Genomic DNA, 21,446 nt, shown 5'->3' on the forward strand with positions numbered 1-21,446 from the left:
GACAAAGACGACCTTATTTAAATCTTATTTCAAGAGACACAGGCTCTAATGGTCATGTAAACAAGATAATATACTTTATAGGGTTACCATCTGCTATGATGTTGATCAAATAAATGATCTGACAAAAAAAAAAAATCACATTGTAGATTGTTATACTAGGTACTCAAGGTATGAGTTTCTGTCTTTTATAGCTTCTTTATCCAATTTTGTTTCAGAGTAATAATATTCCTTCAGATACGATTCAACAACTTAAATCAATTGTAAAAAAACCTAGAACACAAATCATAACAGCATTGATTGTATTTTGCATCTTAGACACTCTAACAAAGCAATCTACCATTAGACCCTATATTGCAAAGGTCTGTTCTAAAGTATGATACAAATTATTACCTAAAATTATATTTTAGGTCTAGACCTTACTAGTAAAAGGATGCAAAGAGAAATATTATTTAACAGAGAAATACTGTCTCAATTAAAAATTTTAAATTTCAATAGGTTAAGACTAGTTCTCAGCCTCTTCTTGTTGATTCCAAATAGGAAATATTTCTCATTTTATAGTAGACAATGTTTTTAATAACATCATAAAATAATTTATATTCTCACAAAGTACCTGAAATTTGCAAGTCAGATAAACAAGTAAAGACAAGCTATAGTTCCACACATTTATTACCGGGGGTGGGGGAAACACTCTAAACCAAAAGCAGCTTTGACAATAGATGTCACATGGTGGGCTTAAAATGTACAAAGCTAAGGGCATTAATCAAATTGAGAAGAGAAATGAAACCCAGGCAACCTATCAACAGTCTAACCACTTAAGTGCCATTGGGATATATTCAGATGCAACATTATAATTAGGTAGAAGACAAACCACTTTCATTTCAAACTATATAAATAGAGGGCTTTCTCTCCACCCACCCCCAAAGGAAAGGCAAGGGGAAGTACTTCAAGCATGGGGGGCAGGGGGGAATCATTAGAAACTTCAAATCTCAATCCATACTGTTTCTTGGAGAATGTACCAATTGCCTTAAAGCATATGGATATGAAGTTACCCCCATCCCTCCGGATCAAAAAGGAAAGTTCCTCCCCAGTAACAGAATTGCTTATTAGAGGCACTAGTGGAAGTAGCAGATCAGTATCCCTTTTTGTACCTTTTGCTCCAGAGAAGATTAATGCAAGTGCTATGGATATGTCACAGAAACACTATCTTGAGTCAGAGTTGTCTGGTACAAACTCTGGACTCCACAACTCCTTCAGGAAACTTCCCAAGATAATTTTATTAAATTGCACGATGCTGCACACTCTCCTCCCTGCATTGAACCATGTCACAGATGGAACACTCAATCCATCGTGTGGTCTAAAAGTGAAATTTCTCCTGGGCTTAACTTTTAGTTTCAATATCCTTCCCCACCTGCCCAGTCAGATTTATAACCATGAGAGTAGAGGTTGTTAACTACCAGCCTCCAATGGCAGACATTTAAAAGTGCAAGGAAGCGCTACCAGGACTGAAGCCACCCTGAGGAGGCATCGGTTATCTCGATTATTACCCATAAAACACTAGTTTCAATTTGAGTATTTTTCTTTGCAAAGATCAGTTTATAAGATCTGTTTGAAATACCAACACTCATTATTATTAGTAGTAAATAAATTCATTTGCATTTTTGAAACATTGTTTATCCTGGAGAATCCTGGAGCACAATTATCTGACATAGCAAAGAATAAACACCCTCTATGCCAATTATTATGGAAATTATTTTAAGAATAGGCAATAAGGTATTCTATACAAAGTTAATTTCTATCCCCAGAATAAGCAATCACAATTAAAAGCTCAGTAGAACAAAATTATTCAAATGGGAGGAATGTACAGCAAGTACACAACTTGCCTGGGCAATAACCAAAACTTAGACCAAAATTAGCATTGACAGGTGTTAAAAATTAGTTGTAACCTAAAACATATCAGCAAATTGAATTCTCTCTTTATGGAAATGTCTTTAAAACCTATCCTTTCCTACAGAAAATGATTTGCAAGAACAGTATTTTCTCAGGTCAGGGTATACACTTCTCAACTTCAGGGTATACATTTGAACTTTTTCTAATACAACAAAATACGTTGTATAAAGTCAGAAGAAAATATGAAAAAAAAAATCATGCTGGTTCAGGAAAATTGATGAAAACCTTTAACTTGTTTTAACAGTGTCTATTAACATCAAAAGTCAGTACCGGTAATACAGTTCCTATATAACTATCAAGTAGTTTTAGATTTGTTTCCACTCATTACCTAAATACAATTTGCTATAAAAAAAAAGGCAATTGTTACTTTTAACTTCATTTCACAAACAATCCTATTCATTTCTTGTAATAAGGCCCATGTGTTCCCTAAGAACAACATTGGGTTATTAATTCCTGTAATAGCAGCACTCTTACAGAAATGTCAGAAGTTACCTGCTTCTCCTTCCTCATATTCTCTGCTTCCTAGACTCTAAATCACGTCACCAAACACACCAAGTGACCTGGCATGACCTGGACACTTTAAATACAATACAACCTGCTCAAAATAAAATTGGAACTGGCCTTTCCCACCCAAACTGTACTAACCCAGAAAACTGCACATTGCTACACCCATCTTGCCAGAAAAAAATATATCAGGTACAGTTCAAAGAGGGAAGCATATTTACAGTACCGTATCTAATATGCTGTATGCAATACATTTGTTATTGGTGTATGTTTATTCAGACAGTTCAAGCATAAGCTAATGATGAAAACTATATAAATCAGCATTTAAACTAGTTTAAAAAAAAAAAAAAAATGTCCTTACAAGTCCACAGAGGTGCTCAGAGCACTACACAGTGAAGCTATTCTTTGCCTCTGAAAAGAATATTTCCCTTTATTAATACAAGCATTAATATTATTCTTCCATCCAATTTAAGGTTAAAATTCTAAAAAACTAAAATGCTAATCTTCATGGATTATATCCTGTATGTAAATAATATTTACACATGTGCGCACACAGAGTATATTTTGAAACCTCCCTGGTTACAAATGTGAATAAAGCAAACCAGCGTAGAGATCAAGCCTTCAGCAGGGATACAACCCAGAGCTTTTATTCACATGCAAACACACACACAGTTAAACTGCTATTAAATTGCATCATGCTGCTTATTCTCCTCTCTGTATTGAACCATGAAGTATCAGACTGAACAGCTTAACAAGCAAGTCCCAGCCCTATGATATTAGCTATGATAATAATCCATTCTACTGGCAAATTTTCCTGTGGTTACTTCAGTTATGACTCAACAGCTTTATATAACCGCATACTTTAAAATATATATATATTTATATATACACCAAATTAAGGCCAGTGTCACAAGACTGCACACACCAGGCCAAAAATATTCAAATATAGCCTCACAGTCAACAGCTACTGTTACCAACTCTATTACAACAGTACAGAAAACTGTCAATTCAGTCACCAGAACACAATACAATCTGAGTTACAGTGTGTGACTGAGGCGCTAACTCTCATGAGCAAAGAAAACACTGCAAGTATGACAGCTTTTCTAACCATGTGTCCAAAAATGTTTAAAAAAAGTGCTTTCACTCATTTACTGTATCACAAGGTGTACAGCAAACTTCGACCCTCTTGAAAACAAACTCCAAGATCAACCTGAGGTCAGTATCCTTTCATGGTGTTGACCATTGTCACGCATCTTTATACACGTACGATTAAAATTATCCAATTACAACAAATTAAAAGTACTTTGCTGATATTTAGAAGATTATTAATGCATTAATTAACACTCAAACCTTTTAAGGAAAAAGAGACCCTCTGACATACCAAGCAGTTTAAAAGCAGAGAAAAAAAAGAGCTGAAACAGTATTTGTGAGAAACATCATATATTTTGAATTTCTGAGTTCATGTAGGTGAACCAGAGGAGAAATAAAGTATCATAGAAAAAACCTTGCATCTTAGTGAGCCAGGATTTTGAGCTTTAAGTAAAATGGCAAGTATAGTATACAGTATAGCCAAGGAAACGCCAATGGAATTCCATGTTTACACTTGTATGACTGGAAACAAAAAGATATTTACAGACAGGCAGTCAAGATCACAGAAGTCTGAGTCTGATCTTCAGAAGATCTAGACCAAGCTGTTTCCTAAAAACATATCTGAAGAAAACCTGTACTTTGCTAAGGTACATACTGTCTCTGTATCAGATTTTTGGCTACCCTACACTACTGAAATCTAAAGTCTATCTATTAACAGCAGCATGGCATCTCACATTAAAACAACAATACACTAACATCTTACATTTTTCGTAAAACAAAGCATGTAGAACACAGAGAAGTTTGAAAGGTTTTCAGGTTTACCTCTAGACAGGCATATCTTTAAAAAGAAGATTTCTTACGATTTCTTGTTCTAAAGAGCACATCTAACAGACTCACCCACAGCATTGAACTCTCATTACTGAACAAAGCAGAATTACACATCAGGGGTTGTGGGAACATAAGTTCTTCATAACAGAATTCTGGCTCTTTCAATTCAGCTGGGGAAAGGTGTCTATTATGTCAGCATTAAACATCATCTAACTCTAAAAACAAAGTTTATCCGTTCAGTATTTAAACAGGGAAGAATGCTTAATGGATAAATGCAAGCACTGCACATCTGTTCATCTAAGCCAGAGATGTGGTAAGCTAGCTCTAAGTTACATGTGAAAAAACAATAGAATAAATATAGCAAATGTTGACTTAAGTAATTATTACAACCTGGCTCACTTATCTCTCTCCTCTTTTGAAAAAATCAAGAAGAAACCCTCCATACTACTTCATTTTCATCCAAGAAAGAAGCTTTTGCAAGGTTAGGGCTTCATCATTTGCCCTGCGGCACAATGAAGTGCCCCACTCGTTTGTCCAAGGGAAAGACAGCACCTATTCCCCCAGTAAAAAAGCTGCCTAGAGCAATATGTGTTTTCTTCTATTATTTTAGGCATGGAGAAAAGAAAAGGTTTAAAGTAAACTAAACTATTAAAAACTTTCAAGAAGCATCTCCACCTGCATTTATACAGTTGAGAATTTGAGCTGATGGAAGTTAGCATTAGCCTGCAGTATCACAGATTACTTTTTCCAGTAAGCATTTTGTACTAACTAGTGCTTCCCCCACCATAAGCTAGCTGGAACATAGTAAAGCTCTTGCCAGATGTTCGCCTTTTGTGGAGGCCCAAAACCAACAGTTCTCAATAATTCCATTACTTCCAAAAGTCATAGCCAGAATCCAGTCTGAACTAAGGATGGAGATCTGGCACAGCCTGTGCTGCCAGCAGGGCCCTCAGGCACCTTAAAAAAAAAAAAAAAAACAACAAAAACAACAACAAACCCAAACAAACACACACCCCCAAAAAAACCTTTCTTTCCTCAACATCGAGACATTTCTTCCAACCACTTCTTTGACAGAGAGTTTATTGGTATTTTTGAGCTTCATTCTCAAAGTAAGAAAACATGACATTCTCTGTCAAAGGAGAGAAATCTGTCTTTAAATTTCCCAGATATCCTTATATCTGCCCAAATATTTGCTGAATCTAGCTCCTTGCTGCTGGGGCTGTTAGCTGCCTGCTGAGTCAGGCAGGCAGGCTTTGCGTTGACAGCTCCCTTAGTGTGAGTGGCAGTAAATGATGGTGTGCCCACAATGCTGGAAAGCTGATATGATACAGGTCAGTCTCTTACATCAACAAACGAGGTGGAAGGAAGATCGCTGCCTGATGTTAATGGGCCTTGCGCTAATACATAGCAGTACTGCAGCAACTGAGATGTCTAGGGGAGCCTCGTTTACCTTCAATCCCCAAAAACATTTGGTTCTGCTCATCAGGTGTTCCCACTCTTTCCCTTTATTTAAAAGAAAGGGTGTTCCTCCCATTGAACCAAGGTGTCTCACCACAGCTCACTGAAGTAATAAGTTGCCCGATGCCTGTATCCCCTAGTTTCTTCCTTCATAAGCAAGAGGTATTATCTGACCTACTAATTTCTGCTGCACTTCAGGATCATCCACATTTTAACACTCTTTTGCTAGTATATCCATGTTGTTACGGCTTTAAATCTGGAAAGATTACCTTCCAGCAACAAATTATGCCTTTAGAGGATCAGTAACACAGAACTAGCAACTATAGAGCAGTCAAGACTCCTGTTCACCACTATGGTATTTAAATGCTGAAGAATAATTACAACAGTTTAACACCGCTAATTTAGCAGAAACATCCAACTATTTTGAAAAGAATTTAAAGCAGTGTCACACTAACTAGAGGAAAAAAAAAAAAAAGCCAAACCAAAACCAACAACAACAAAACCCAAACCAACAAACTTATTTTTCTATTCCAGAAAATAACTACTACATCTGGCAGGATCTGGGTCTGGTGGAAATGAGTGCAGAAATACCTACGTTGGCTAGTGGAGATGTCAAGATTTCTCCAACTTTACTTAACCAAAAGACAGACTTTTTTTTTCCTGTTTGAAGACTTCACTGCTCTTCCTTCTATTTCTTCTGCTAGCTTTTCATTTAATACTCCATGGACTGGTTGGACTGTGTAACATTTCTCGTTGGCTTAAATCCTAAATATCACACTTTTTATAGAAATGTGAGTTTTCAATGCTTTTCTTGTAACAAGTGTTACATGAGCTAAAACACTCTTAATAAAATGCACTTAGAAACCATACACACTTCAGAAGCAGAACTTTGATGGAAAAGTTAGAACTGGAATTTATATTCAAGTAACCCCATTTTAAATTGCCTTCATTCTCTAACAACATTACAGCCGGAACTGACATACCTGTTGCTGTTAAATTGCACTCATGCCCTTTTTATTTTTCTTTTTTAAATGAGGACAAGTTGCACCTTGAATAAACAAAAAAATCTGCTGCTGCTTCTCAAAGTATGCTGTTACAGCAGTTCTGTAGGTTATAGCTAGAAAATGCTGAAAGCCAATAAAATGCGGTAGACAGTCTGTGTGGTGAAAAGCACCCTTACCTGGTAACTATCCTTCCTACAGTAATAATACAGTATTGAACACTTCCAAACATTAACTTGAACAGTCTATAGTCAAAAAGCAAGTAGCAATCAATAACCAATTATTTTTTTTAAATTCCTCCTCCCAGGACGTTTTAAGTCTCTCCTAGAAAAGCATCAAATAGTCTCACAACTTCCTTCTTATAAAACTTACACCTTAAAATTAAGGACAGATTTCTAAGGATATGTCATGAGAACACAGAAGCTAATGATTTTACATTAAAATTAGGACAAATACTGTAAGTTTAATATTACAGGTGAGTAAGAATAAGAAGTGGAAGGATACCAAAAACCTTCAATTCCCTAGCAGCACAGAGAGCCGGTCACCGCCAGCACTGCCAGCGCAGCTTCCAGCAGACCCATTAGCCAACAGGCAAGCTACATCAGTATAAAATCTCCTCATGCAAAGTAAGCCTTCAAACAAGCAAGCAACATTTACCAACTCCTCACATGGGATTTTGATGCAGGAACCATTGCCAGACAACAGCTTATGAGTCAAGTTTTATGTATGCAAACACGAGACTATCTTACTAACAACTACAGGCTGGCTGCCACCCAAAGGAGGCCATCCTCCTTCCCTTAATACTTTGCTGTCCCCACTGCCCGTAGCCCAGCTTTTATGTCTTCCTCCCTCATATTAGCACCAGTGTCTTTTAGGGTCCTGCAATAAACCAGTTCAGGAAGAAACTAGTAGAAAACGGAACCATAAAAAAAACCCTTGTTGGTTTCTGGCCAGATTAGCTCACAGAAGTATTTCACTACCAGGCCAGAACACCACCAGTGTCGGCAGAAAGGAAGGGGAGAGCACAAGAATCAGACGAGCCCAAAGTCAAGGTTGCGTGAACGGTCAGGGAAGCCAGCCCATCACTTTTCAAGCATTCGCTAGCTCTGAAACTGGCTATATTTTAAAAACATAGTGATTTCTTCAGGGAGAAAAAAAGAAAAAAGAAAAAAAAAAAGACATCACTGTGTAGTAATGCATAAAATCCTGCAGTATACTTTGGGACTACTGGCTTTATTGGACCGTTGATACTATGCCAGTGTGTGAGAAAAATATCTGAATAAATGCATGTTTGAATTACATCAAACACCAATAACCTTCATAAAAATCTTAAAAATACCAAATCTGCTCAGTGTTAGGGTAGAAACAGGTTACCAGGAAGTTCAACACTGCCAGAACACTCAGACACATACTCTATCATCCACTTGCTAGAATTTTCAGCCAAAATGTAGAGGAAGAGTAAATTACTTCAAAGTAAATGGCAACTAAACCCATCAATTTTCCTTCCCTCTGTTTCTTCTGTAATAAAAAAGACAAAAAGTAAGAATCTTTATTTTAAAAATTGTAAATACACTTTGAATTTTAGCCAAAACAAGTCTTGGGTTCCATGTGCCAAATAATTTTCTTCTACAAATTACTATAGCCCATTTTCTCTTTTGTATTTTAGAATCTTAAGCACTGCCAAAACAAGCCATTTTAAATATATCACCTCTGGGTGGTGACTTTAATTTTAAATTTTGTTGGCCTTAAATCCTGTGTTCGGTTCTCTTTATGTTACTGCTTTTAGCTCTGGCAACAGCTTTCAGACTTTGCTTCACCTTCTACTTTACTTTTTCATACTCCAAAACTCCAACACGATGAAATTTTAGAAGTGCCTACCTTTGCTCAAGCCACTAAAAATAAAATGTTACTGTTTATAAGGATTATCAAATAATTTTAAGAGAAGACAGACTCTTCACATTCTGTTAAATACGTAAAGTGACAAAAATGAAAAAACAGCTTCTGTCTTTTTGAAAGAGACAACCATGACTCAGTATTTGTGAAAGAATTTCATATTTTCCAATCACAAAGAATCTTATTACCCTTCAACGTACTATCACTTAAGCGTTTTGCAAATCACACTTTATGAAAGGGTAATAAGGCATCAAATGTCTCCTCACATCCCAGTTTATATGTGAAGGATTACTGACATAAGTTCAGAAGAAAAACATCGACCTTCCCTCCCAGATGTAAGAGAGCATTCTGAAGATTCACACGTGTAATAGGGAAATTCAGAATAAACATCACATATAGCTCCAAGACACATGTTCGCGTGGACCAAAAATGCAGAGCGTATTCCTTTAGAAAAGGCTGGCCCACATACTTTTAAGAAAACTAAGAAATACTTGTAAATTGAAGTGAATTCATAACTAAACACTCTTCACCTGAATTCAAATAAACGTGATATGCTCACATAACTGGAGGGCTATACTAGACGACATTCGTGTCCTTTTGTGCCCACGCCACAGACACACGTGGGATTTCCCTGACAGCTAAACCAACACAAGTACTTTATTGAATTTTCACAAGTGATATGAAAGCCCAGTGAATTAAGCAAATACACATTAAGGCACCTGGCAGGATGCATGCGAAACAAACGTAAAAATTCAAGTACAAAGAGCTCCAGTAGCAATTCTGTTCTACTTCGTTGCACATAACTTAAAATGTAAAGCTTATATTTAAAAGGTCACACAAAGGAAGTAAACATGCACATCACTCAGGTATATATATGCAGTTTCGACTTTAAAAAAATTCTCTCTACATCACCAATTACAGTATCAACTTTACATTAGAGAATATGGATTGTCATTAGGATTTTATTCCTTGCTTGGCTTTTCTTTTAAAAAAGCAAGAAATAAATCTGAAGCCACTTCCTTCTACATTTTCAAGTTCACTGTTGAATTTTTAAACATCAGGGGCATAACTTGCCTTGAGTATGATATATATTCTTAACCAATTATGAAGAAACTGTAACATTGTATAGGCTTCAGCCCCTAAGATCTCTTTAGCCTAGTTTTCATTTTCCTAAAGGACTCAGAGTATATCATTATCTTAATGGTGAATCTATTATGGCAGAAACAAGAGAAAACTAAAAAAAAAAAAAAAAATACTATGAAATATTACACTAAAAAGAAGACAATAACAGACAAAAAAAGGCATGGAGAAACAATCTATACCTGCTTTTATTAAAAAAGGTTCAAAGTGACTAAAAAACTTCACACGTGGTGGGACCTCTTAAGATCTGTGAAGCCTCTAAGGTATCTGAGGTCTAACTAGGTTTTTAAGAAGTCAAAAATCTAATACACCCTATTCGTACAGAATTTCAATTGAATATAGGTTCTTAACGCCTTCATTGTAAAACCGGAGCTTAGTGGTTTACAAAAGATTCTAAAAATACAGATGAAGCTAAACCATTTCATCTTATTTTCCATTAAGAATGAAGTGCATTTGAAGCCAAAATTCTATACTTGCTGCACACGATTAAGTCCAGAGTAATGCCATCTATAATGCTAGTTACAGACAAGTAATAGAAGAATCTGATGTGGTGCCTGTATTGATCTAGTGTTGTACTTAACCCTTTTTCTGTTGAGAGTCATTTACATCTCCTTCACACCCACATCCCTCATTATAACACAAGGTTTACAGGATTTTGTTACATCATAATGATAAATTTTCTGCTGAACAGAAAATACAAAAATTACAGAAGGGAACATCTGTATTTCAAACAGGTCTACCAGACTCGACATTTGGCCTAAGAAAAACACCGACTACAATTACAACAGTATCATTATTATGTGCATGCCATCTTTTACCCATGAAAATCTACTCAAAGCCATTTTTTAAAACAGCTCCAAAATTAGAAGTCTCTAACTGCAGCAATCTTAAGGCTGTTAAGCTTCCAGACCACAGCCAGTTCATAGCAGGGCTGATTAGCTCAATCACAGCACCTTGTTAACAGCAGCTGAGAGCTCCAAACTGAATCTAAATCACATCAAGCAACTCAAAGCACAGGCAAAAGTACTTTATCCTCAAAGCATCAAGGATACTAAAATAAAAAAGGATGGATAATCTACAGAAGTTCGTGAGTTAACTAAAACCCTATGACACATAACGTTTCCACAGACAGCACATATTTCAACAACAACAAAAAAAAAAAGGTATTTAGAACAAGTCTAGAAATCAACTTCATGAATGCTCTTAAATCATGGAATGCTTTTAAGTTTAATGTTCTGTCTGAACTTAGTGATTGCAGATATGGTTATAGCACAAAAAAAAGTTAGGGGAGTGGGAGGCAATATGCTGTTGATGAGAGAGAGGGGGAATGAAGAGCTAACTGCTCCAGCTAGATTTTTACTAGCTTTTTCCTTGTCCCTTAATGTTGTCAGCCTCATTGGAAAGGAAATACACCTCTGTAGGATTCACTTTGTTTACTTTTCAAATGCTATAGAAGTAACTCAAGGCCACCAGCAGTCTAAAGAGGAAGAATGAACCACCTGTAGAGGTCAGTATTCTAAAAGCATATCAGTAAAAATGAAGCAAAATACGTCAAATTCTCTGTTTAGAAGAAACATTACACTATATGTGTTGATTAATGATAATCTAAAGCATCTATACACATACACGTATTCTTCTCTGTCCTTCTGACAAATAGCACAGGAATAATTTTGGTTTGATTAATACAAGGTGGAGGCAGATGAAAACAAACAACATTCCTAAACTGGTTCATCGCAGGAGTAATGCTTGAATAAAACCAGTTTCCTATGGCAGAAAAGAGCCACCACTGTGATTAACTGTTTAATGAATTTAATGTCAAGAATTTCTATAAAGAATTGCTTAGGAAAACAAATACATAGATGGCACAGTCTACTTTCAAATTGACATACAAAGTTTTCCATATTAAGTCAAATGGTAAAATTACTTTTCAGACCAGGGAGTTCTGCTCAACTCATATCACGAAATGCATATGCTATAGTAAAAGGTCTTTCTGGAAGACTGAGAAATACATGCTCAAACACAGTTCAAGAATTTAAAATACATACTGTACAACAATTAAAACCTCTTTTACTAGATCATGAAAATGAGTCAGAGAGAAAAGAATACATGTATTATTAATATGCTATAAGGGAAAAAGGATCATGAGAATTCCGATCATTCCATCTTTTCTCTGAAAGTCTATGAGACACACACCAGGCAAGATATCAGGTTTAATAAAACCTTTCTATTGATTTCAGCAGGAAACTAGCACAGAAAACACCTGCTACATAAAATCTGTGATTTGTTTCTTTTGCTTACATGTAATTCTTCTATGTTGACCCAGGGAGTTTAGATGCAGTTGCTCCTTGCATGAAGAAGAGAGAAGCAACCTGATTTTAAGTTATGAAACTGAAAAGGAAAGGCTCAGTTATTATAGTCTTTTCCACAAAAAAAGTTAGTTGCAAAAAAATAAAAATAAATTTTAAAAAAATCCTCCAGCAATACTATTAATGCCTAATTCATCCTCAAAACTTTGGTTTGGAATTCTAAAGCGTTTTCAAAAAATAGTCAGTTAGGCATCAACACTATGAGGCAGGAGAAAGGCACTATCTACTTAGCCAGTAGGACACCAAAACCATACTTTTGCTCTGAAACGGGTCAATATGAACAGAGTAGATTTAAACAACATTGGGTTTCACCCTGGAGTGCTAACTCACTGTTTTTTAAATACTTTACCCTCATTCTTTTATGTTTGTTTACCATTGTATTTGGTCTTCAGGACATGCTACAGATGATTATTTATTTCCTGATCGCCAATCCTTCCCTTTGGGAAATAGTTTTTCTCCAAGGTTCTCCAAGTTTCCATCCTCTTCAATACACATCCAGTTACTGCATTTGGATCTGGCTGGCAGTTACGCAAACAATTCAGTCTCCAGACAATCGCTTATGGAACAGAGGCTAGCAGCAATGGGCAACGGGCTGATCTGACAAAGCATTTGTTTAGGAACCTGCTTCTGCCAAGTCATAGTCTCGGCTGTTTCAAAGTTTTTGCATTAAAAACAAGGAATCCATCTACTAATCCAGAACACTCATGTTATCCAACTATGCAGAGAAAGCAAGCAAAAAGTTCTCTGAATAACACGACCTTTGAGAAATCCTATCAGCAGAACTCCCTGCATCAAGGAGCTCTGCACTCTTCAGCCTATTTAAGCAGCCAGAGTGTGAAGGAATTACTTGAGTGCGTGATCAGAATATTAAATATCTCACACTGTCCAGATTCACAGTGAAGCTATCAAATAACAGAGTAACTACTTCAGAGCAAAACTTTTTTGCTGACTACCACCATCAGTAGTACCAATAACAGCAGCATCCTCGGTTTTGTGACAGGCTACACACTACTCTGAATTGTCTACCACAGTTCGGAAAAAACACCGTTATAGCTGGCAAACATGACCTTTCACTGTCACTGCCAGAACCACTGTATGCGGTGACAGAGACTGACTGTCTCCCTACAACTTCAGTATCACCTAATTTTAGGGAGCACTGAAGTACTCTGCCATTTCTGAGAGCCTTAAGTGGATTAGCATTTATTAAAAAACTTACTTGAAATCCTATCTCATAAAGGATGCCTTCTGTAAGTCTTCAACTGAAAAATACTTGCAGTCACTGTGCTAGAAACACCGCAAACCTCAGACAGAAGGTGCAATTTCCTTGTCAACAGATTTCCACTGCATACCCACATCTGTAATATGTGGTAGCAAAAGTAGACAAGAAAAAACATTGAAAGAATATATAAAAGTCTGAAATGGTTCCACAGTCCAGAAAATAAATAAATAAATATAAATATATGTGTTATTAAAATATATATATAAAAGCTATCATCCAAATAAATCACTACTTCCTTTAGTCATTCCAGTTCAAGAATCCAGGTTAAAGCCAGAAAGAAAGAAAAAAAAAAAAAAAATCCCTGAAATTCACAAGTCATTTTAAAACTGCAGAAGGTATTTTTCTATTGCAATTACACAGTAAAAATATTTTAAAAAAATATGAACCAAACAGAGAGAGTTTCAGCAAATTTTATGTCCCTGGTGACAAACTAGCAGAGTTAACCATGGGGGTTCATCTTAAAGTCACTCATTTCTTTGAGAATACTGTGGATTCCAACAGAACGCCAACAGGAAACTTCCAATGCTATGTCTGTTTGAGCACTTCAAGAGTGAACCTCACCAAGCAGCTTCTTTAGAGAAGTTAAGCAGCTATATATTGATATAAAAAGGTAAATTTTCCAGAAACCTCTCTGAATTGATGGCGTATCCTTTTCTAGAAAAGACTCTAGAAAAAGTCACTCTCTTCCCAATAAAGTAAAATTTCCTATTAGGCTGTTTTCCCTCAAGTTCCCAAATGCAGATGAAGAATTCAACAAAAGCTTTTCTGATTCAGTTGTAAAGAAAAACCATCTGAAAGGAATTAAGAGTGAAACCAATTTGATCTAGAGCTGGAGAAAATTCACTAGTCATAAAGACGATCCAGAATCTTTGAAATGGTTTCAAATGGTTGAGCTATAATACAGAAGTATCCTTCGTCTTTCTTGTAAGACTGCACCACGCCACTTAAGCAAAGTTTCTTAAGATGCAGGCCAAAGCTGAACCTGAAAAAAATTAAAACAAACTAACAAAAAAATACCCACACCTCAAAGTACCTGCAGAATTTTTTAATCGGACATTATTATCTGGTACACTTCCAAAAACCTCACTGGAGAAATCAATAGCTGCATCACTGCAAACAGCATTTCTTCTGACTTCTTAGTAAAAGTCAGTTTCAGAAGCAGCAATTTAACCACAGCAGAAGTCAGAAACTAACTCTGTCACCAAAAGTTAGAAGATTTTAGCAGACTTTTAAAAAAAAGGGAGACACTTTAACAAAATCAAAAGAACAGAAGAAGAAGAACCGTGCAACAGGACTGCTCTTTTCTAATGAGTCATTTGAGAATGCAAGAGGCAGACATTAATTCCAGAAAAGAGCAATATTTCTTCAGAATTATTCTCTCCATGTGTTAGCATATGGGCAACAGAATCAGCAAAGTAAGTGTTCATAAAATGATTGTCCAGATAAATAAAGCTATCCGTAATTTAGGAATCCAAAACAGAATTGTAAATTTTCATGATCTACTACAGCAGTGTATTAGTGTTTAATTAAGCACAATATTGCAAATGTTCTACCAGATTATTTATTTTTATATATATAACTACAGTAGAATGTTGAAGAGGTGTAAGAATAAGGGAGATAAAACAGAAGAGAGGTATTCATCCAACATTAGATGCCAGACACCAACATCCAAACTTTTAAAAGGAGCCACAGGGAACGTACAACTTTGTTTCTACTTCAAGTTTGACCTACTTGTGCCTGTGATGATTCATACATACAGGAATTTGAAATTTATTCCAGAAATTGTTTAATTTAAAACAATGGTACTACTTAAGAGTCAGCCGAAGATGCAAACTCATTAATTCTCCATGCCGAACACTACACTTACTTCATTATCACAGGTAAGTGCCTTCGGTTACAGTTGTTCCCCAAGCCTAAACATTTTCTCAAGCACTGTATTTGATATTGTCTACTGTCTGTATCAGAAAGGAAAACTAAAAAGAAAATTAAAATCAAATGGATATGAGGACAGCCACTTTGCCTGGAAGTGGTCTCTTGGAAGGCATTCACTGTCATCATTCATGAGGAGGTTTTCAATTTGGGTTCGTTCCCCCCCTCCCCCAGCTTACTGATGCACCCAGCTTTGGGTTGGATCAATCCAGTGTTTCACTGCCACTAATCTCTTCACCCCTGATCAACAGTATAAACTACTGTATGTCTGGCAACCACAGTGAAATTCAAGTTTAGCCAGGTAGATATGAGTTCAGTTTAGGTATTTGACATGTATATTTAAGGCACCCTGAACAAAATTCTGGCCAGAATTTCAATTAAGATTTAAGAAAGAATCATTAGATAATAGAAAGGTTTTACATTTCTTTTAATTAAACATATGAAGTTCAACTGCTTTCATATGCAATAGCCTGATATCACACCATCTGATTTCATTCTCTCTTATCTGGTAAACTATTAACATGAACTGCAGTTTCATTCATGTGCACTAAGCCATGGCTACCCTATCTATTCAGAGGGAAAGCAAATTTGATGGAGATTCCTATCTTCACTTAAAAGTTACAAAGTCTGTAAAAAAACAGGACTGTTTTTAATATGTAGTCTTCCATTTTATTTAATTAATTATTCTACTTTATTTAATCGAGGACCAATTACTTTCCATTTACTCTTGTGCCCTTTTTTTTTTTTTTTTAACGCCTCTGCTCTCTTCACTTTGCAGTTTTCTATGGCACTAGCACATACACAACCAGTTGCCACAATGGTAACACTACCAGCAGCAGCTTGGCTTTTACTCTCTGCTTTTCCCGTGTGACAATTCAGGAAGTCTAAACATTCACCTTTTCTTTTTTATTATTAAATTTCAGATCAGTATAATCTCTTCTAGTAGTCCTAGTAAAATGTAGTTTTTCTTACTTTAACACTCCAAAGCAGCCTTTAGGGGAAGAAATAAATCAGCAAAACATGGTCAGTTCCACACCCCACTTCAAAACAACCTGAAATCTAGGGGAGAGATTGACAGCTTTCAGTGCACACCAAGATGACTACGTAGTACTACAGAACTCTACAGACAGATCTCCGTGCCCCAAACCACTACACACTGTGCACTCCAAAAGGTAAAGAAGCTGTAATGTGTTCCACAAGTCTACATTCAAGTCAAAGCCCAGACTTTGCTTCTTAAAGGCAACCATCTCACTCAACTGCCTGAAAAACCCAAACTGCAAGCACTATTTAATAGCAAAGAATTATCATCTTCCACAAAATAATACCTACAACAGCAAACAAACAGCCCTTACGGTTCCTTTATGAAGATGGGTACCTCTCTACACTAGCAAATGACAGCCAGTCCGAGACAAGAACACTCCTAACCAGTTATAGCCCAGTCTGAAAAAGACACTTAAGACCTGTTCCCTTTGACTGAGACAGACAGACATGCTAGCAGATCCCCACACAAAGCTTTTTTTTTTTTTTTAAAGGACTAAGCCATTACATGCCTATATATGGATTTTTTTACACGGACTTGTTAGTGTGAATGGATGCATACACCAATTGATGCTATAATAATTGCTTTTTATACGATATTCACTGTAGCGTATGTATTGGAAAAGATGTACTTGATAAAATATGTAAAACCACAGTCAGTAAAGATCAGTCTTGGCTATACCGATGGATATAAGTTTACCTGCAAACTAGGAACTATCTGTGCCATATCTGTATCGTTGTAGTACAATCTTAAATATTACATGCAGCATTTGCATGGAAAACCTTTTCAATCGATCTATATTAAGTTTATAGTTCTCTTTTACATCTACTACATCTGTCTTTGGAAGCAAAGATGGGAAAAGGTAATTCCTTCACTAGATGTTTTTTCATATTAAAAAAGGTCCCAAATAGGTTCAGAGAAAACAGCAGTTTTTATTAATGACTGCTGGAATAAAAATGAGAATAAAAGGAGGCAGAAAAAAAGCAATGGCTGCAAAACAAGCAAGAGGAGTTCCAGGGACTCAGGGAATGGGATGGGTTGGGAAGGACAGTAAACGAGTAAAGGACAAGGGAAAATAAGAGACAGATATAAACAAAGTGAAAACATTTGAAAAGCACCAAAGAAAATATTTTCTAATAATCAGCATATGTGCACACACATGCACACACAGCTCCCTGCCCTTTCCTCCTCCTCCTCCTGATCACTTCAGTAAGCACTCCATGGTAACCTCTCCGATGAACACCCCTGCCTTTGAGCGTGCAGGCATGTGGCCCACAAACAACTTCCAATAGGCAGGGCTCCCTGCACGCTCCGAGCCTTCAGCTATGCCACCAGGTGAGAGCCGCTGCATCGATGCTGGGCCCCCTCCTAGCTGGAGTCAGGGAAAGTTAGCCTCTTTTTGTTCTTACTGAAGCAAGACTCGACTTTTTTTAGATGGCAAACACAGAAGGTGGTCTACATTACTACCTTGAATAGATTTCGCTTTAAAAACAAAACAAAAACCAGAACAACAACCCAAAACCCACACACCACCTCTGCCTACACTTTAATCAAGAGCAGAAAGAAAAGAAAATTAAAGCAGACATTACTTGGATAGATCTAAATAAAAAGGACAATTCTTTGCAATAGCAGGCTCCATTCTATCATCCAGGTGCCACAATAATATCCATTTTCCAACTTAAAAAGAGTTGATTGTGTTACAAAAGATCAGATAACAGTAACAGGCATCATCTGACTATGAATGCCGCTACCTCACAGAACAGAGAGAAGTATTTAAGCATGATATTGACTTTGTAAGATTTAAGATTCCTGCACACATGCAACAGCCCATCCTTTAAGATATTACCATATTGATATTAAATGGCTGGATTAATGGATTATAAAGGAGCAATACCATAAATTAATTCTGATACATCTCAGCAAAGTTGCTGAAAAAGAAAAGAGAAAGAAAAAAAGAAGAGATCAGCATTCTAGAAGTATCCCTGGGGGAAAGCAGCAGCCGATCACGGCACACACTACCTCTGCCCCTTGTTCATCCATCTGCTGCACCCCAAGGAATGCCACAAGGGAAGCAAACATGTGGAGCACAGCTAATAACAGCAATTCTGTCCATATTAGAAACTAATTATCACCCTTTCCTATCAGGATCAGTGCTTCCAGAATTATAAGCAATTTACCCTACTAAATGCAGTCTAGAATTTAACACTCAATAACTCAATAGCTTATTTTAAAAAAATGCTGATTTGGACCTCTCTATAATACAAATTATATTGCCTGTCCTTTCTGTACAACCTGCTCCACTGCATCTGAAGATTTAAATTTTTATTTTTTTTAGTGAAGGGATGAAGAGAAAGGAACTCTGCTTAAACACAATCCTGGGCATTTTAACTCTCGGTTCAAAACTGCACAATAGCTGTGATTAAGCTTATGTAAATCTAACAAAAAAGACAAAACATTAGTTTTGTATTGTATTAGCAATCTTCTGGAAATAACAGCATGAAATCTCATTGCTCCCTACCAAATATATTACTTTTCATTAGATACGCAGACCATAAAACTACAAAATGAGATAAAAAGCTGTGAATAGCATTTTATATACTGACCTTGCAAATAGAAATCAGAGTTTTTCCTTGGTCTATTTTCATTCTACCAAACTAAAATTAACAACTTAGAGAATTGCTGAGATCCCTCTGCATTAGGCAGCTTTATAAGAAAGTAATTATTTACTTCAAAATAATCAAGTTAACATTGTTTTGCTTTAATTAACATCACCTATTTGAGGCACTACTTCTGCACACAAGTGGTCCAAATGTTCTGCAGCACAACCTAAAGAAACGAGAAACAGGGAACACCAAGGAAAATTATACTATGAGTGCCAAGACCTGAACAAAGAGCATCAGGTATGGATCAAAACAGTGCTTCTCTCCCAATGATCTTAATTTCTATTTGTTTTCTATCCATCCACTCCTTGAGCCAAGTACTTCTTTAGCCCTCACAACCCCAAGTTTCATATCACAGCCTACCAAGACCAAAACACCCTCCTTCCAAATTCTCTCAAAGCCCCTCCTGGTTAGCCAGCAGGTGCCACTTTTTTAAGAAAGACAAGGTCAACATTTCCCTAAGGATTTGAGCAAAATGCCTCCTCGAGCAAGCAGTCTGAGATTTGAACTCAGGTCTGCTCGCTTGAGACTGCACATGCTGGCTCAACGCCTTGAGGTAGCAATGTCAAGAACTGTTAAAGAAGGATTTACAGAAAAGTCTCAAGGATGTAAGTGAAAAGCATTCTAATGAAAATCACCAAACTACTTTGTACCTTTCAAGAACAGACATTGGTCTTGCAGTATAAAACATTTTTAGATGGAAATGAAACATTCCCCAATATAATTAATTCAAAAGTAAATAGAACTTAGAGTCAGATGCTGAAGAAATGTAAATACATAGCAGAGCACTACTTTTTGTACACAGCCAAATGTAATACCAGTATATATTCAAAGTACTTCTAAAGCTTTTTTTTTTTTTTTAAATCAATAGTCAAGACTGTGTTTATGATCAACTACACCCTTCAGCATGAAGGGATACAAAGAACAAACCTAAGGCAAAACACCAGCAAATTGGCTTAATAAGATTACAGTACATTAAAAGGTGCTCATAAGCATTTTCTATAAATGAAATTTAAAGCCTGATGACTACATACAATCCGGAAGACCAACCTAAGCTCATAATGAATGTATTGTGACAAAGCTTAGTACCTAACACACCAACAGAAAGGTGTACTTTTGATCTAGGTGAAAATTTTACACCGATTATAAAACAGCCATGTTCAAGGGACTAGTTTTAGGGAAGTAGTGTTCTAGTTCCTATGATCCATGTAATAGCTACAAGGCAGATAATACTGAGTTTATCTAGTAAATATTATTATTCCTTCCTGCAAATCTCACTTCGCAAAAACAACAGCATTTTTACAGTGTAATAGCACATGGCTGGAAAATTTAAGCCACATGTCAAGTACCCTTAAAGAAATCAGTAATATCATCTGCATATTTAACTCAGTACAAAACAGTTTATTTTTCTCAAATGCAATGAAAAAAAAGATATTATGATCTTCTATGGGAAAAGCAAACCTGCAGACTAAATAAATATCAAGAACTTTATCCATTAATTCATTAAGTAACGGCAGTAAAAAGAGGGGGAAAACCAAAACCCAACACCCTTCCGCTCCAATCACACATGCCCTCTACCAGTACACAGCAGTAAGTACTGTAGTGAATCAGTAACTATCAGGAGAGTTTGGTTTTGTTTCCTCACCTTTGCAATTTTGCGCAGGTTTAACTCCACGCCCACCACATACATACACAGCTATTCTTATATCATCATCTGCATCCCTCCAGAAAAGAAATCAAACCTACAGAGGATAATCTAGACTAGTAATGACACCAATTTTCCAAAACAGATTTGTCAGCAGCAACAAGAAACAGCATATAGACTGTTCTACCGACATCCTACTTACTTATCTTATTACTCTTAGCTAGATTCAGTAACTGAATTTCCATTAAAATAATTGTACAGCTGTACTTCAGCATACAATTAATACTGTGTTCCTTAATATCTCAGCATGAATCATCCCCAGGCTTAGGGGGGGAAAAAATTTTTTTAAAAACAAAGCATGAAAGTCAACATCATTTGACTTCACACCCGGTTATCTGTCCAACCAAAACATCAATTAAGTCAACACCAGTTGAGGTCTTTATTTCTCTAAATGACATCTCGAACTACAGATACACAGACAAATTCCATTTTGTTTAGAAGAGTTACCAGGAGGTCATTGTGCACACGCAATGCGTATAGCGTGCTGAGGAGGAAGAACTAAAATAAGCATACTCTTACACAAGCTAGTCACCCATTCTTGCCACCATCTACAAAGAAAAAACTAAAAAAAAAAAAAATTCCCTTCTATAAACTGAAGTACCTAAAAG

The 21,446-nt window shown here is 36.4% G+C and overlaps 1 protein-coding gene across 13 annotated transcripts in view; it reads right to left on the reverse strand.

Moving 5' to 3' along the window:
• Positions 1-21,446, reverse strand: part of TCF12 (transcription factor 12) — a 179,900-nt gene that overhangs the window by 131,517 nt on the left and 26,937 nt on the right. The gene's annotated exons all lie outside the window — the stretch shown is intronic.

The sequence above is a fragment of the Nipponia nippon genome, unplaced genomic scaffold (assembly GCF_047370975.1).
Source record: "Nipponia nippon isolate SJK-2023a ecotype South Korea unplaced genomic scaffold, ASM4737097v1 scaffold_9, whole genome shotgun sequence".
Lineage (NCBI taxonomy): Eukaryota > Metazoa > Chordata > Aves > Pelecaniformes > Threskiornithidae > Nipponia > Nipponia nippon.